Source organism: Crocodylus porosus, unplaced genomic scaffold (assembly GCF_001723895.1).
Source record: "Crocodylus porosus isolate Cpor-Errol unplaced genomic scaffold, CroPor_comp1, whole genome shotgun sequence".
Lineage (NCBI taxonomy): Eukaryota > Metazoa > Chordata > Crocodylia > Crocodylidae > Crocodylus > Crocodylus porosus.
In genome coordinates this window covers 47,700,881-47,710,318 of record NW_017728909.1, presented here as the reverse complement: position 1 = coordinate 47,710,318, position 9,438 = coordinate 47,700,881, and the positions used below count along the sequence as shown (strand labels likewise).

At 46.6% G+C, this 9,438-nt stretch overlaps 1 protein-coding gene across 1 annotated transcript in view; it reads left to right on the top strand.

The window, feature by feature from the left end:
* PDE8B (phosphodiesterase 8B) overlaps positions 1 to 9,438 on the top strand; it is a 204,654-nt gene that overhangs the window by 96,387 nt on the left and 98,829 nt on the right. The gene's annotated exons all lie outside the window — the stretch shown is intronic.

Sequence of the window (9,438 nt, the reverse complement as noted above, 5' to 3'; positions counted from 1 at the left end):
CAGGCAGCCACCTGGTCCCAGGCCAGACGCCCCTCCTGGGGCTTCTGTCTGGGGGGGTGGGGCCAGGCTTCCCCTGGGTTCTACTGCCCTTGGTTCCTGTCATTTTTGACAGAAACCAAGGGCAGATGAATATTGATTTTCTAAATTTTTAGGGGCCCCGCAGGCCAGATAGAATGGCTTCATGGACTGGATCTGGCCTGCGAGCCCTATTTTGCCCACCCCTGGTCTAGGAAAAGGCCTTGAGCAGCTCAAGTTTAGACTCAGAAGCAACCTGGGTGCCTGGGTGCAGTGTCCCTGGGGAAAGGGGTCTACATTGTTTGAAATAAAAGGGCACCTTTTTGACCTAGTTTCTAACCCTTGGAGAAGAGACATCCTTATATATATCGTATACAAATATGTCTGAGCGTGTGTACACACCTGTGCATATATCTCTAATCATTAAGATTGAGCAAGATTTGTAGAATATATATAAAAAAAGATAGACTTCACTCTTAGTCACTGAAGGACTTTGCATGCATTGTGGTGAATATTAGAGTGTAGCGATTTCCCAGACAAGTACTCTGTGGTGTAAATAATTAGCACTACTCTCTCACATTCAAGAGATGAGAAAACTAAAGGGAAGAGGTGGATCTGTGACTTACGAAATATGGAGGCTGTTACTGTCAGAGTTGATGTGGAATCAAGGAGCAAAACTTTTCAGAGTGTCTTGAGAAACCTTTATGAACACGGAGGGCTTGGGCATTGTAGACAATGCTGCCTTTGGTTTCTAATATTAAGCAGTTTGATGTATTTCTCAGTTGCCCTGTTTGTGGCAAGAGGTTATGCAGGGGTCTGAGCAAAGGAGATTCCAGTTGCTCTAAAGGAGTGGTTTCAACTCTCTGGTCCAGCAGACTGGCTTGATCTGGACATGGAGTCACCCTGCACACCTGTGATCTAGTACCCAGGGCTATGTTATTTATCCCATGAGGCTTCCCTTGAGTCTGAAGATTTGGCAGCAGAGGAGTGGCAATTACTCCTACTGCCATCGCTCCTCCACCACCAAATTTCTGGATGGATGGGGACCCCCCAGGGGCCGAATGATACAGTCCTAGGGACTGGAGATTGAGCACCACTGCTTTAGGGATGCTCCACCTTTTGGAGCAGTGGACCAGGTGCTTATGACCTGGCTGCACCAGGGATTACCATTGCCCCCCTGTCCCTCCCACCCAGGGGAAGACAGGAGAGGGAGGTGGCTGCCAGCATCAGAGAGAGGGGAAGAGAGCTTACATCTGCTAAGCAGTGCTTGCCTAGGAGAGGGGAGAAGGAGAAAGGGAGGGTGAAGGTGAGCAGCTCCTGTTGTAGGGGAGGGGAGAAGAAATGAGTAGGGAGGGCTGCAGAGGGGATTGACTGAAAGGCACACGGTAGGGAAAGAGATGTGTTGGGCTGAGCTGCTTATCCCCTGGGTCCTGGGTCAGATCAGGGGCTGGCCTATGGGCTGTAGGTAGAAAACCACTGCACTAGAAGTAGTTTAGGTGGGGGCAGCTATGCCTAAGGGCCATGAACTAGTCCAGGTTTCCTCTCTCAGCCAAAAGTTCAGTTTCATGAGTGCTAGACAGCAGATATAAATACTTGTTACCATAGCATATAACTTTCAAATTAGAAAATTTTCAGTGGGGCAAACTTTCAACCATAGCAACCTAAGGGAGGGTGAGGTTTGCTTGGCAATGGGCTTCTGGGCATAAACATCTCTGCAAGAAAAAAGGACTAGAAATGTAATTCTTGCCTTCAGATGCTGAAATCTCAGCTTTTCTTTGACATTGAATGGGGGGGATGAAAAGCACGAATGGCAGCCCCAGATTGGGTCAGAGGTGTAATTGGCCAGTTCTGTATCCCTGGGTGGTGGTGGCCAGAGGTTTGCTCTTGTGGTGGCAAGAGCCAATGCCATGGTAGAGAGGAGGATGAAACTGGGAATTGGGAGACAGGGATAGGAGGGTGAAGTGCCTCCCTAGCTCCATGCCAGCACTCCTTTACGTGGTTCTCAGGATTTGCGCCCGTCTTGCCAACCTGTTGTTATCACAGGCTGAAGATGGCCTCTGTCAGTAGCATAAGGGCCTGTTTATATTTAGCTATTTGTCTTTTCCTTCTGATATCAACAGTCTAAACTGCATCTGTACTGGCAGTCAATGTTCTCCCTGAGTAAGGGACCAGCAAAACTATTTAGTTCAAAGACAGCAGAATGTGAGATTGTTCAAGGTGTGGATTGTGCTCAGCCAGTCAGTCTGTGCTCAGCCAGTTCCTCTGCCACTGTTTGTCACTCTGGCCCCTGGAATGGATGATGAGTTGGCAATTCCTACCATGCATGCACAGTCTCCTCACATTGTTTCTCAGCCACTCTTTGGTGGAAGAAGCCTTTTAATGTAAAAATAATTTTAAAGTATTTTAAGTGGTTATTTTGCAGCCTAGTAGCCTTTTGATAAGCTATGCATGTTAGCTAGACTATGGACTGATAAAAGACCACAGTTTCATTGACTTTAGCATGGAGCTCTTTTTCTTGTTACTGGAATAGCTGTGTTGGGTGTAGTTATCTCACTGATATTTATTAGATCAGATTCCTCTCTCCGGTGTCCAGATCTCACACTGTCCAAACTCTCTTTATACCATACACTAATTATGGGGTGACAGTAATACCTGTTATGAATCCCACTATGTCTTATCATGTTTTTTGGATTCTTTTCTCTCTCTTTCCACTGTCTCTGTATCAATAGCTGCATCATTGATGCGGTACAGATTTAGTTACGATAACCATTTTCCCCCTCCTTTCCAAGATTGACGTAACCAGATTTGACCTGATTCATCAGTGGTGTGCAACTCATTTTGCCACTGAGTTGAAAATAGGCAATAATGACAAATGGACATACAGAACAAGATCTCAGACATGTTGAGAAGACCCATCCTCAAGAGATTGTATTTAGTTTTGACAGATACCTGAGGGATTTGTGTCTTCTTTTCCCCAATATATTAGTAAGACTAAGATAATTTGTCCTGCCAAGACGCATTTAGCACAATGAACAGCGGTCCCAGAGAAATGCAAAAAGAAAAATGCCCTTAAAATGACAGTGTCCATATGTAAGTTGCTTGATGTTCTGTTAAGTTTCCTCTCCATTTTTATAAAACTCTTTGCACATGAAAATATTCAGGCTGATTATTTATTTGTTAACTATTGACTGTTATCCTTTACAAATTCATTTTAATCTGCCTTTATCTGTGAGCAGGTCGTAACTATGCTGTTTGGAGCCACATAAGTTTCACAGCTTTGGAAGACTACTCAAGGGTCTGTTCTGTCTTTAAGCACTTGCAACTAGAGTGGAGTGTACCATATTTTGTTCAAACATAACATGCTCCTGTATATCATACACACCTTAGTTTTGAAGGGGAGTTGGAAGAAAAAGATCTTTGATTCAGGTTAAATGGCAGTAGTTAGGGAGCCAAGCCTGCCACCAGGCACCAGATGAGGTCTGCAGATGGGTCCAGGTTGGGTCAGCCATGGATCAACCCCACACTCAACCCCAATCTAGTGTGAAGATGGGGAGAGGGGCTCCTCATGGGTCTGGAAATTTGTTGGTGGAGAGAGCGGAGCAGTGGCAGAATTAATTGCCATGGCTCCCAGATCCACAGCAATTAACACTGCTACTGCTTCACCCCCACCCCACTGTCACCTTTCCAGACTGAGGCAAATCCCCTTTCCTTTCATGTAATATGCACCCTAATTTTTCCCAGATGATTTTGGAGGAGAAGTTGTGAGTTATATGCAAGAAAATGTGGTAATTTTTTCAGCCAACATGAAATTCTCCCTGAAAAATATGTGTTTGTATTTCCAAAAGCTACTTGCAAATTTGGCCCAAGTTTGCTGAATGGTTTTGGCTGGACATTATTTGTTTTAGGGTTGAACTAGAGGAGGTGGTTATTTTCCTATTTTTACTTTAACCTCAGGTGTTAAAGCACTCAATCAGGATGTAGGACAGCCAGCATTAATTTCCTCTGCCTAAGCAGGGCCAGCCTTATGGTTGGACAACATGGGTGACCTCCCCAGGTACCATGGTCAGGGGCACCACACACATGCCCACATACTGCCGCCCCTGCCTCTGCACAAGACTGTACCCCGTGCCCCTGCCCTCCTGCCACTGCCTCTGTCTGCAGCAGCACCACTGATTTGAGTGGTGGGGGCTTGGAAGTTGATTGGCTGCGATGCTCAGCAGTGATGAGAAGGTCCCACTACCTGCTGCTCAGGGTGGATCAGATGGGCTGAGAGAAGCATCTGCCACCCCACACCTGCAACCAGCTCTACTGAGTCCTACTACTGAATGGAAGACCCTGTTTTTAGAGTGGAAACAAGTGTCTCCTTTTGCCTTAATTTGCTCGCCAGAAAAGTCAAGCAAATGGATGTCCATACACCTTGTTGCATTGTCCTATTTGTGGCCATAATGAAGAGGGTCTCAATTTTATACTGCTATTTAGTGGCAGATGTCTATTTACTTTTTGGTGCGAGCGCATGGCCAACCAGAAGCTGCCCACATTCTCCAGTGGCCCTGGCAGGTGCTCTGGAGTATTAAGGGGCCGAATCCTGCATACCACATGAGTTGCCATGCAGGATCAGGTCCCTCAAGCTCGGGGGTCCCCTGGCTGGCTTTCTGTACTTACAAAGACACATCTTGGATCTCCAGGACACATCTTGGTCAGCAGGGGAAGTCAGGGCTTCCTTGTGTATCAGGATGCACCCCTGGCATTTCTGGGGATACATCCCAGCACAGCTGATCTTCTTCATTTGGTGACACCTGTTTCTAGCATCAGATTGCTTCATTTAGAGCTGTTCATTGCCTGTTTCAGTGCAGGAGTTTGAACTAGGGAAGCTAGGGCAGTGTCCTGGGGGACGCACAGCCTGGGAGATGACTTTGAATTCCCTTGTGCAGAAGAGGGAGTTGAGCATGGCTCTTAGCCATGGGCACCTAAATAGAAAAGGGGCGAAGTCCAGGTTTCTTCCTCCGCTGGCAGTTTTGTGAAACTAGCCTTTCGTTTTCTTTGTTTTCCTTGTGTGTCAGAAACCATAAATGTTCCGTTTTAGACTAAAGGATATTTTTGATGAAGAAATGAAACAACAGCAACCAAATTCAACTTGGTTTGACTTGAACTGAAAAATGAGTTATTTGCATAGCCCTATTCTTAACAACCCTCTAACACGCAGTCAGTGTGTGCATAGAATCAAGCGCAGACCTGGTTCTTCCATGTGGCACCAAATCGTAATCAAAATACTGTTGGAAACAGATGGATTAAACACGCTATGCAAGTATTATGATTTATTTTTCCGGTTCAGGCAAAAATATTTTGTTTTTTCTCCAAATCAACAGGAGGACACATGAATAGCTGCAGTCTTGAAATGAGATACTTCATCTATTACCTTGTCAGAGCCAATTTAGTTTTTCAAGTATCTTGTTGCTATGGCACAGTAATCCTCCTACCAGGACTAGGTAAATGTACCCGTACATTTCCACTTAAGACACTAGATGCAGCAGCAGCCATTAGTATTTTTTTAAAGCTAGTTTTAGGGTCAGTAGTTCTTGATGGACTTTCATCCTGTATGGATAAGTGTGTGTATTAATGTGATTTGAATTAGCCAATCTGTGCTATTTTTTCCAATTTCCAGAGAACAGGTCTTTCTCTTGTAAAGTGTTAAATAGAAAATTCATTAGGAAATACTAGTTTTCTTTAAACCTTCATTCTGGAGCAAGAAAATAATGTGATCCATTCAGGTACAGTTTGTAAGAAATAAATGTTTATATCTGTTCTTGACACAGAGTTTCTCAATGTGGTGCCTTTTATGTCTTAAATATATAGTAATAAAGATTTCTAATTTTAAGTGTGAAGCAACCATTTCTTTCTTCCTAGCCATCCCTTATTTTTATATTACAGTTTACTAACTAATGATTGCTGTGTTCATTTCTGGCAGCACAAAATAGTTGGAAATCCTGCTGAGCTAGTTATATGGGAATTCTACTTTCATAAAGAGGACACCTTTAAGCGGGTTGCACCCCTAATGTGCGGCAAGAGAGCTTGACTATGACACATAAATGTATCTAGAGCAGTCATTCTCAACCAGTGTGCTGTGGCACCCTGGGATGCCTTGAGATCCTTTCAAGGGAGCAGTGGGGTAACACACAATGTTAACGCGGTTAGGTATGTAAACATGATTCACGTGATAAACCCAGAGATTTCAAATAGGAATCTGTAATGCTAAAACCATTCTCAACTGTTGTGGTCTTTCTGACTTCTTTGCAATAGAACAATTGCTCTATTATTTTTCCATAGTCAAAAAAAACAAGTGAAAGCAAAGAGCTGGCATTTTCCAAAGTGTGTTTGGCATCTGTCCTTTGCTGCCTTCAGTCTAAAAAAGTTGAGAACCACTGGTCTAGAGCTCACCATTGTGGCTTGGCTGTTTCTAAGCGCTGAAATGGTTAGTCTCTCTGGATTGAATTCAAAAACAAATTTGGACAAGTTAAGGTTATATTATGGAGCAAATCCATTCTATGTCAGCCTAAGATTTTGGGGGCCACGAAAGTGGCTGTTCTGAGAAGAATGCTCAGAATTTTGACCTGGAAATATGGTAAGAAAAAACATGGAAAAGGGAGGTTGTCTTTACAAATGTGAAGAAAAATTTCTTAATTGTACAGTTTCAGTTTTCTAAATGTCATGGGAGAGAGATTTCAAAAGAATCACTTGCATTCTGGATAACAGTAATTTTACTGGCAGGCTATATTTTGTACTTTTATGGCTGATAAGATGCAGCATGCAATTACAGGTGAGAATAAAAATTTATAGAACATGAATCCCTATGCTTGGCGGTATGAGCCAAGCCCTAACTGCCAGGGCTGAGGGAATTAATGTCTGATAAGGTCAGGTGATTGCATGATTGTTCATTATGGGTGGAATCTTGGCCTCATCAAATCCCTTTAGACTTCAAAAGAGCTGGGGTTTCACTGTATAGGGCTCTTTTTTTATGTTTTCCTTTGACTCTACCAATAATGACCACTATATGTGACAGGAGGATAGTCTAGTATGATCCAGTATGGCAGTTCCTGCATGCCTAAATTAACAAAATAATTGCCTCGCACATAAGTGACTTTTTCGTTTATGAGAGTTTTACTCCATATTATGATGATGTATTCCCAAACAAGCTGCCACTACTGTGAGAACAGAATACAAAAAGCCTCTATTTTTCTTATGCCAGTCATTTTATATCAGACATATATCTGTTACATTAGAACTCAAAGAACTGTTTTACAAATGTCAGTTTGCTCTTTCAGGAGAGTGCCCTAAAATTGCTAGCAATTTGATGTCTGTGCATTTTATCTTTCTGAATTCCTTTCTTCTAAAGCTAGCTCCTGGTTTTATATGCCTTGTTCATGATGGCTGATCTTTGTTTTATCTTCTCTTTTAAGCTGGTTTATTTGTCTTTTGTAAAGTGACTTGACAGCAGGGTTGACCTGCATATGGCCTATGCACCACTGTACTGGACCTGCAGACTGGCCCTGTGCTAGTCGTCCGGCCCATGGGGCCGGATAAATTGAGCACCACTGCTTTACAGCACCTAAGGCCAGATTTTTCACCTGTACTTATTTAGGATTGCCCCCAGTGCTAATTATTCAATGCAGATGGAAGGACAGGGTGGCATCTTAAAGACAGATTGGTTTAGAGGCATGTGCTTTCATAGGCAATGACCTACTCTGTCAGAGGCTAAGAATGGACACTAAATGGTTGCTTCAGAGGCACAACTAGTAGAGTTTGTGCCCAGGACAGCACACTTGTAACCAATAGGTTTTGCACAATAGCATGGCACCAGAATGGAGGGAGGAGAAGGAAGGGGTTCAAGGTTTGGGCCACATAGAACAGAGAGAGGGCAGAATGCTGTCCAGAGGAGATGTGTCATCACCAGGAATCTGCTTTAAAGATGAAAACCATGGTTTTCCTCTTGCAAGCTGGCAGGCTTCCAGCCTGCAAGGAGCTGCTTGGGGCTGCAGGAAGGGTGATTAGAGGCAGAAGGCGCCACATATGTGCGCGCACATATACATGTGGCCAGCATAAAGCCAAGCAGGATGGTAGGAGCAGCCTTGACAGCTGGATACAGGTAAGTCTATGGGGGACAGGGGTTGGGGGACCAGGACTTCGGGACTGTCGAGGGGGTACTGTGTGGGTGCAGATGGGTGTGTGTGTGGGTGGCAGGGTGGGTGGAAAGGATGTATGTGGAGGGGGGGCAGGTGCCTGCCGGTGTTGGGGGAAGTTGTCTGGATGTTGGGACTGTGGCAGGGCAGCAGTGTGGAGAGGAGAGGAGTGGCCCTGCTGGTGCCCCTCACTCCCAACTCACAGCCCCCCCACCCCTCCCGGTGCCCTCACTCTATTCCCACAGTCCCCTGCTGATCCCTGCTGATACCCCTGATTCCCAACCTGCAGTCCTGTGGCAGTGTGAAGCCAAGTGCAGCTCTGACCTGGGCCATGCTGCAGGCAGCTGGAGGAGGATGAGGGGCTCTAGGTTGTCCGGGCATGGGGCTGCAGGTCTGGAGTGAAGGGCACCTCCCCACCGCTCCACAGCCTCAGCCCCAGTACCAGCCATAGCCATCGATGAAGAGAAGCATGTGGTGCTTCTGGCCATGCAGCTCTCTGCCACCTTTGAAGGCCCCTCCCCCACCACCTTTCCCTACCGGAGGAGCTCCACTGGCAACAATGCAGTACCAAGTGGTACCTCAAACTGTGGCAGGGCAGCAGTGGGGAGAGGGGAGGAGTGGGCCTGGGCCCAATGCGGGGGGTGTGGGAGAGGATCAGGCCAGTGATGGAGAGAAGCGGGCTCAGGGCTGACACTGGGGAGGAGTCGGCCAGGCCTGAAGCGGGGAGGAGGCCCGCTCCTCCCCTCCTCCCCGCTGCTGTTGCATTGGGTTGGACCATGCCTGCTGTTCTCCGCCTTCCCCCCACTTGGGCCTGCTTCTTCTCCCCTCTCAGGCTCCTGCTTCTCTGCATTGGGCCCAGGTCCACTCCCCCCCCCACCACTGCAGCACGCTCCCTTCTCCCCCTCTCCTGCATTGGGCCCACTCCTCCCCCCCACCGCTTCCACGTCAGCCCTACAGCCTACACCCCAACAGAAGGGAGGAGGGGTGGGCTGAGGCCAACACTGGTGGCCTTGCCCTCCTCTCGCCCCCCACTCTATTGTTGCCACCTGCAGGGAGCAGGACAGGGGAGGTGAGGCCAGCCCCCACCGTTCCATCCACCCCATTGCCGCTGCCTCCCGGGAGTGGGGTGGGGAATGCGGCCAGTTGGCCTCGCCCCCTGTCTCCTGTGTCCCCACCATCACGGTGGCACTCCGCTGCACTGCCACCTCCTGTCCCAATGCACTGTATTTGCACTTTGACTGGCTGTTTC